Consider the following 9,356-nt stretch of genomic DNA (forward strand, 5'->3'; position numbering starts at 1 on the left):
AGAGATTGGAAATAAATATTCATTGAAACGCTATTGCATGTATGACACTATGCTAGAGAGTCAGAGATATATAATGCAAACATGGACCTAAAACTATGCTGTGATTTTAACACAAAATGAGAATTATCATAATTCTAAACCAAAACCATACTGCCTAACATCTTTGATAAAAACAGACTATATAATAAAGAAGAATAAAGAAGAGAGCATGTACATTGGCCAGATTAAGGAAGATGGCGATTCACCAGATCTCCTTGTAACACTTCTGTAGGTTTGCCTGAAATTGGCTGACCTCCTCACTATCTCACACTTGTGATCCAAGGATAAGTTGTCCTTCAAGGCTAGTGGAGTTGTTACTGGGCTTGATTACCACAATGAAATTGGACACATTCAAGGGACTCATAGGACAAAAATATAGTCTAAGCTATAATTTATTACTAAAACTTTTCACAGAGCAAATGTGTGATAACAGAAAGTGAGACTGGTGCATGTTAGAAGTCAATGATAGCAAACATTTTCCTTTTGGTGTTCCATCTGTCATCACAGCAGAGAAAATTTCCCAGTACCATTGTTGTTCACACAGCTCTGAAGCTGAAAACTTTCAACAATATTTGGGGAGGTGAAAACTGATTTGACTACTTTTTCTTTATTTATTTACCATTCATTCGTACAACATAGCTATTGCATAACATTTGTGCACTAGGAACTAAGACATAGGAATAAAATGATGAAGAGGAAAGAAATGGGCCATACCCTCACAGAGTTGACCATCTAGTAGGGGACACAAGAAATAAACAAACAATTATGATGCAGTGCATTGAGTATTATTATTACAGGAAGCACAGAGTTCTACAGAAACACAAGAGTTGCACCCAAAGAGTTAGAAATGGATTATGAAGAGAATAAAATTTCAGCTGAGACAATAGACAGGAGTTAGCTGGGCAAAGAGGGAGAACTTCCAGGCAGATGTGTCAGCCAAAGTAGGCTAAGTTATGCTGAGATAACAAAAAAGAGCTCCACATCTCAGTGGTTTATACCTACAAAGGCTTATTTTCCCTTCATTCTGTCTGTCCTTTATGGACTGGGTGAAGCTCTGCTCCATGTCTTCTTTTTTAGGACACTAGTTGATAAATTGTCCTCCATCTGGGACACTGCCTGTCTTGTGGCAGAAGAAAGATATCATGTTGAAGCACACAGCGGCTTTTAGAGCTATTATCCAAAAGTGACACATGCCACTTCTGCTTAATTTCACTGGGCAAAACAAAACATGTTGCCAAATCTACAGGGAAAGGATCTACAGTCTCCCAATGGGCAGGGAGGGACACCACATGGAGAAATGGACCCAATAGTAGAAGAATGAAACCACTTATTGATGATATAGACAAAGGAATGGACCCAACACAGAACTTCGTACAGCATAAGGCTGGAATTACTTTCAATATAGCTTGAGCTTAGATGACGAGGCAGAAAGTGATAAAGCATGAAACTGAGTCAGTGAACACAAGCCAGATTAGGCAGCCTCTACAGGCCACATTATCACAAACATTTGGGTAGCCATTGATGGCTGACTGGTGTGTGGAAACTAGATTGGACAGAGGCCAGCTTGCATTCAAGAGGGCCACTTAGAAAGTGTGGACGTTAATCCAGGTGAAAATTCATGAGACCTGAATAAAGGCGGTAGGAACAGAAAAAGCCAATGAGATTTAAGAGTTGCTTGGAAAATTGAATCAGCAGTGATTGGAGAATGCCTGTACATGAAGGATTAACAAGGAAAGAAGTAAGGATGCAACCCAAGTTCTGTTTAGTTTCAGTAAAGGGTGGTATCAATCCCAACACAGAAAGGGGTCACGTTTCAGAACAAGATGGTAAATTCCATTTGGAGCATTTTAAGTCTGGCGCTCCTGGAAGGCATTCCAGTAAAAGTGTCCAGTGGGTAGTTATACATTTAGGTCTAAAGTTATGGAAGAAAGGAAATCTGACCCAGAGATATAAATATGGGAGTCAGCAGACTATAGATTGTAAACTAAGCTAACGAGTGACTCATGTGACCCAGAGCAATAGCATGAAAGGAGAAAGGATAAATAGGTCATGTAGCCACAACTCTAAGACTTTTCCCGTGAAGAGGGTTTCTACGGCTTTTACTAAAAACATATATCCCTATACTTTCATTACTCTGTCGGTGAGGGAAGGGCATTCACTCTTAAAGAAGACTCACAGGTTGTACTTCCTCAGGATATCCCAAAGCACTCAACATAAAGTGGTCAGAAGAACGAGTAAGTGGTGAGTCAGACAGTTTGGGTTTTGGTTCGCAGCTTTGCTCATAGCAACCATGTGTCCTCGGAAAACCCCCATGTCTTAGGAGTCTCCTTTGTAAAACAGGAGTGTGAATACCTCTACTCCATCCTGAATGAGGGCCTCAGGACTAGCAAAGCTGAATGATATAGGCGAAAGCTCTTTGGATACTGAAAAGGATCTTTTAATTACAAGTTGGTATTATAGTGTTCACTCTAGGAGAGGAAATTCCTAACTCTATTTTGAGGTCTCATAAAATATGGAGAAAATAGAAAGTCCTTTGCCAAACCTCATGAAAGCAAAATTGACAACATTTCTGATGTGACTCATTCTTCCTTTGAAAACCTGCTATCAGATAAGGGTCAGCTCCTTTTAAATAGAAACTTAAGAAAAATAAAATTTTCAAGAAGTCTTTCTGGAGTGAGACTGTTGTTTTTCACGTGGCTCATTTTGGAAGTGTCTGTTACTTATACGTGAGTCATTCTATGGCCCTAACCCTAATCTTTGCGTTTTTCTCTTCAGGAAGATACATTTGAATGGTGACAAAATAGTTAAATTTTCCAATTATGTCAACAAATTCTCAGTGATCTTTCTTGTGGAGCTCTCAGCCTTAACCAAAAGCTCTGAACTTCCTTATGGTTATAAAAAAATTAATTCGAGAAATCTTGTCTAGAGATGTGAAACCAAGAATTAGAGTGTTTATACCGCCAATGGCCCAGTGAATGTGTTCCCTATAACTTACATTTTCAGACAGTAATTATGATCTTCTTTTCAACAATTTTTATTTATTTAGATTAGAGCCAACCTTCACTGTCATTATTTATGTGCTTTGTTCTTTTAACCTCCAATTTAAAAACACTGTAGTACCCACTATCCAAGGAGTTTATAAAAATTTTGGACTCTTGGTTGTATGTCAGTTTTATTTTAAATATTGTGTCAAGAGTAGGACTTATGCTTTCAACCTACTATAACCTCTTCATTTTATTTTCACAACCAAAAATCGCCCCAAACATGGAAACGTTATGAAAGTCATCAAATACCAAAGAAAGTACTGACTATGATTTAGAGAGGAAAAGAAGTAAAACCTTCACTACACATTTGATTAAATTTAAGTTTTGGAGAATAAAATAAATATATATTCACGGACACATAAATAATAGATTTTTTTTTGTCTTTGCAGTTCATTTCTAAGCTATATTAGCTCTAGGGATAATAAATATTAGATATATGGGCCATCACTCACTACTCCCACTCTAAACACCACTAACCTATTGTTAGACACTTTCTCAATGAGTCCTTAGAATCTTTCTCAACACAATGCTCCAGACAGCCACTTCCAATCACTTAGAATTGGCAAAGAAGATGAAACCTGTTTGCTACCTGAGGCCAACAATCTAGATAGGTGATAAATATCTATAATCACCCAAATGTATTTCGTCCTACTTTATCTATAGTAGATATATCTTGTATGTAAATTTTATCTTTCAGTGTAAAGAAATCTTCTTATAACTTAATTTGTGCTATAAGCACCAAACCTACAGGCAACTGTCTATTTTCATTTCTGGGTATTAACACTACATGTGGAATACTAAATTATTACTGTCCTACCAGTACTCTCTCTGTCACTCTTCACTACCATCCAAAAACATTGAAGTGTTTGCAAATTATTAATCACTAAATGCTCATTTAGCAATTATCACTACGCTCATTTCAAATAAACTGTTCATTTAGGAAGGGAAGAGTATGCTGATTTTAAATCTTATGCAAACTTTGATCAATTCCATGACTACAAGCCTATTTTTTATATATCTCAGCTAATCTTTTCATTACTGTTTGTAAAGCAGTAACAAAATGGACATTTATTATGCACTAATGTGGAAAGTTATCATTATTCTTCTAGAATACATCCTTTTGCCTCTTATTGAAAGGCATTTTCCTCTTTTTTACTTTTTTTTGGACTCTTCCAAATGAAACTCCACTAATTGCATTGTAAAGTCACACCATGTAGCTTTTGAGATCATGCATATGTGTGTTGACAAAATAGCTATTTCAAACTTTGTACATGGCTTTGAACAGAAAGTGTTTTAATGACTAAGAAAGGAGATTTGTTAAAGAAAATGAGTTGACGGTAAGCAGCTGTTTCTGTTTTAAACATTCCATCTGTTGGACCACATTTTATATCTGTCCCCTTTTAAGTCAGACTTCAACAGATTCATCTCAGTCATTATTCATCTAATAGTAAATGTCTGGTAGGGTACAGTTTTGGTATTTATAATAAGCTGGTTGGTGAGAATTATATTGCACCCCTGGCTGGGCGCCTTTGGCAATTTTATTGTAGTGCACAGTTCTTAGCTGACAGCAAGAAACAGATTTCCAACTGCTATGGAAAAATGCAATAATATCTCATTGTCTATAGCACTATAATGTGAGCTCTTAAAAATGCAGTTCCTGTAAAAGCACATCTGAAAATATTGGCTTCAGAAGTGTGTCTTGTACCAACATGTACGTCTCTTTGAAGAGAGTCCACATTTAAACCTCACTTTAAATCAACTTAAGTCCTTGCTATGAAAATCTTCTTATGGCTATTTATAAAAGGATCTTTATGTAAAAAAGAAAATACTAATAATACACATAAATAGGTATTTGTTGACTTTTTTGTCATACATATGATATATTTGTGATAATATAGTAATTAAAACATATTTAGACTATTCACATAAATCACTCCTTAAACATCTTGAATAAATAGGCTGATACATTAACTAATTCACTCACTACTAAGTGATTTCTATTAGCAATATTTCTTAAAAATATATATGCCTGTTCTCACATATAAGCAACAGTTTGACCCTGTAACACATTCCTCTTCTCCCACTAGATTTAGCGATACAGAGACAGTAAGGTACAATCTCCACTTTCAAGGAGTTTATAGTTTGGTGGAGCTTAAAGTCAAATAATCAAAGCGTCAAAATACTTGTTTTGAGCAAGATTCATTCATCTGTTTAATTTGTTGACAAAATAAATTAAACAAATCAGCCTTTTGTAAAGCAATTGCGTAGGGAGAACTTTATAGATTCTACTAGAGAAAACATTCCCCCACCCCAGAAAGGCTCGCAATTCATGAGCTGGATAATAGCACTTTCAATCTCTCTTGAATAATTGCATATTTCAAATGAAAATTAAAATGACTTATGCCATAATTGTGTGGCATTGATCAGCACCAGAGAACTTAAGAGGTCTAATTTCCATGATTCAAGCATTTTGGTTGAGGAAAATGTGTGTTCCCTCTCTCAGAACCAGAAAGCAATGATTTGAGGTTTTCTAAATTAATTATATGGCATACTGTAGAGATTTTATTAGATAACAATAGAACTAGTAAAATGGCAGTACATAGCAATCATTTAAACAAACAGCTATTTAAAATTTAAGTGAAACGTCTTAATATATTTACAGATATATATGAGTAGACTATAGTCAATAATTTGATTTCTTCTCGAGTGATATTCTCATCAATAAATCATGGAAAACTAATGGATGAACTTAGAACTGTCTGTAATCCAATATTGGTAAGTCAATGGTCAGTAACCTGGTACTGACATAGCATGCCATACCCGAGGAGGGCCCCCAAAGACTCCATGTACAACCATAAGTTAAACTGCACAATTGAATGGTACATGTGCCTGGTATTCCTGGAGTTGTGCACTGCACAACTTTGCACACTACTTGGCAGGCCTAAGAGCCTGTCAATAGCTTGCTATTAATGTTCTGATCAATAGTTTTGATGACAGAAAATGAGACAGAACAACCATGATACTATTTTCACTTTTATGTCAAGATTGGCCCTAATAAAATGTCCTTAAGTTGCTAAGAGGTCTACTCTGTCCCATGTTTCTCCCATTCAAAGTGACTGTATCTAATGAGACAGAAATTCTCAACTGTGGTTTGTCAAGATCAGTTGTTAAGTGTGTTCAAAATGTTACCAATTTTAGCAAAACACTCAAGTATGTGCAAGAGTTGCTTGAAAAATTAATTAGAGTCGATTTAAGGTTATCCCTATAATAGTATCACTCGCATTTTCATCTCAAAGTGTTTTCTTGAATAGGAGGTGAGGAATGACATCACAATAAGCACCCATGGGACTCCATTGATCTGCACCCTCTCTTGTGTGTAGCACAGTCCTTAACAGAGGTGGACCCTGGGAATGAGTGGCTTGGTGCACACCATTTTCTGTGTCGGATGGACAAAGGAAGAACAGCTCTACTCTTAAGAATGAATTGGACTCTCAAACACAGACTAGTCAAGGGAAGTTCAGACTTTTGTTTGAGAATGGGAAAGTGAAAAAACCTTGAGACCCAGAGTCAAGGGCAGCAGGGTTGCACTGGCAGCTGTTTCTGACCGGACTCAATGTTCTCTTTGGCAACCTTCCCATGATTATTTCAAGGTGGGAGTCCTCTGCTAACTGGGCCACTCGCCTCAGTTAAAGCCTAAAGGGAACAAATTCAATGTCAAAGTTCTAATTGTTGAGTGACTACATAAGCTTTATTAAATTCATCCATTCAATAAATATTTATTAATTCCTAATGAATAAGACATGGTCCTTGTCCTCAAAAAGTTCATCATCAAGTAGTACTGATGCAGGTAAACAAAATATTGCAATATTGTTATCCTAAGTCCTAAATACATATATGAGCAAAATAGACAAGAAACACGCTCAACTTTTGTTCAAGGTTTTGGCATCGAAAGGGGAGATCTCACACATGAGAGGAGATTAGAGCAGGCAAGGAGGTGGGATTCAACAGAATGTCAATACTACTCTTGGCCTCTCTAATCTCTGGAGTACATGAAGAAGAAATCTCCATAAAGGGTCTGCAAGAGGCTGAGGCTGGGGCTTCCTCACAATAGAGTCAACTTTACCTGCATCCTAGAGGTGGCAAGGCCTCCTGGGAAGAAGTACCCATTTATAAAAAGGGAGAGTACAACAGGGGTCCAAAGCGGATATGGAGATAATGGAATGTATCTCCGATTCCTCCCTGGACCACCATGCTTTTAAACACAGATAAAAGTCAGAGAAACTTGTTCTTATACATTGCTGAGGCCAGTCTTTCTTTCTCCCTGCAGTCTCCACACCAGCTACACTCATCTCCTTTCAGTTCTTCCAACATATTATATTTCGTATCCTCAGGACTCTTGCATATACTGTTCCTTCTGTCAGGAACACTTTTCATTCCCCAACACTCCATTCAATTCCCATGAACACGTCACATCTCAGCTTCAACTTCCCTCCCTCTGGGAAGTTCCCTGACCACATCTCCACCTGTGAAGATCAGATTCCCCTTTATAAGTTTTCATACTTCTCTGTACTCTCCTTTCATAACACTTAGGATATTTTTAATTATATGTGACTATTGTTTCCCATCTCACTAACTATAGAGGAGTGGGCAAAATGTTAAACTACTTTGCTTCTACCATTGTATTTTGTTAATGTGTATTTGGTCTAGACTTTACTTAATAAATAAAAATATATGGTTGAATCAATTTGAAAAAGTTATCACTGACACACTCCTTTGATGTGTCTCCTTCAGTGATATCCTCCATTTCTGAATCTCAGCGTGGAATACTCAAACCAGATGTTTTAGTTCCTTTCCATTGCACTCTTATTCTGTAATTTCAAATACCCAAATGAAAATGATCTTTGCTTTTTCAAGAGTAGGACTTAAGGGAAAAATCCTTAGTGTCCACTTTTTCATCTTTGCTGTTCCTTTGATATATCTAACTTGGCAGTTATAAAAATTTTCTTCTGAGAAAGAAAAGACCTCTGAGCCACAGGCCCTTCTAATGTGGGACATAGGAAATTTCTGTTATAAACAGAGGAAGTCAGATGTTTCCTTTTCCATAACTTCTAAGAAAATTATTACTGCTAACATCTATTCTCACCTAAGAATAAAAGTAATTTAATACACATCCAAGAAAATTCCTCATCACAGAAATTGATTTGCTCCATCTAGAGAAACAAATGTTAAACAACATTCTCAACTTGATGGGGATATTTGCTGTTTGTACATAATATAGACAAGTATACTTTAGTTATTGATGAATCTATACCATTTGCTGCTAATGCAAAGACATGACTTTATGTTTACCAAATATCTGAATGTCATAGTGATAACTGGATAGTGAGTCTTTCTAGCTGGAACAGAAGGTATTAAAGTCAAACACTAGCACAGGATTTTACAACAGTGGATTCTTGAGACTTCCCATATAATTGTTGTCCAAATTTAACACCTTTGAGAGTTCAAGAGGATACCAGGAGTAATTGAAATTATATAACTTTTGAAAGGTTTATTTTTTTCTAATAAGACAGTTTCAGTATTCTGTGAATATATATTTCTTTTCAAAATATGTCTATTTTCAAAAACATTTTCTTCTCAAAATAAAGTTAACATATCTATATAAATTAAAGCAGAATGATATTTTAATCATTTTTATATTGATTATCTTGAATATAACATAAACACAACTTTTAGTTTTAACCCTGACATATAAGAGCTCGGAAGTTTTCACTTCCATCTTTATAAGAAAAAAAAGCTAAACAAACTGAAAATCAACCACTTTTTTTGGACCCACCAGGGAACTGAGGTAACATGGAAAACTATAATCTGAAATCTGGAAAGAGAGGAGAATCCAGAGAGTAACAGCTAAGATCTGCTTACCAACAGTAGAAGTCACTGGCGACATACACTGATAGGAACATTTCAATGATAATTTTGATGAATTTCTGGATGGTGAGAACGGACTGGGTTAGAGCGAGAAACTCCTGGAGGCCACAGCCTTAGAAGGGTCCCCTCACTTTGGTGGATTTTACTTCCAGGAATCCTGTCAGGTCATGGTGAAGATCCAAGAAAAATGTCCTCCTGTCTCTGATAGGGAGAGAGAGAAAAAATCGTTGTGAAATATGCCTTCTGTCTTCTCCATAACAAAAGCCTACTCTCCAGGGAAAGAGTTTTACCAGAATCTCATTTTATCTGGGAGAAGGTCATTCCTCCCACTCCAATCTTCCTGGATAA

General features: G+C 36.4%; 1 long non-coding RNA gene across 1 annotated transcript in view; it reads left to right on the forward strand.

The window, feature by feature from the left end:
- Positions 1 to 6,776, forward strand: part of LOC139044793 (uncharacterized) — a 40,861-nt gene extending 34,085 nt beyond the window's left edge. Inside the window, exon 4 of the long non-coding RNA XR_011501973.1 lies at positions 6,395 to 6,776. This is a non-coding gene — a long non-coding RNA (uncharacterized lncRNA). The remainder of the gene's footprint in view (positions 1 to 6,394) is intronic.
- Positions 6,777 to 9,356: the final 2,580 nt, after the last annotated feature.

This window comes from Equus asinus, chromosome 3 (assembly GCF_041296235.1).
Source record: "Equus asinus isolate D_3611 breed Donkey chromosome 3, EquAss-T2T_v2, whole genome shotgun sequence".
Lineage (NCBI taxonomy): Eukaryota > Metazoa > Chordata > Mammalia > Perissodactyla > Equidae > Equus > Equus asinus.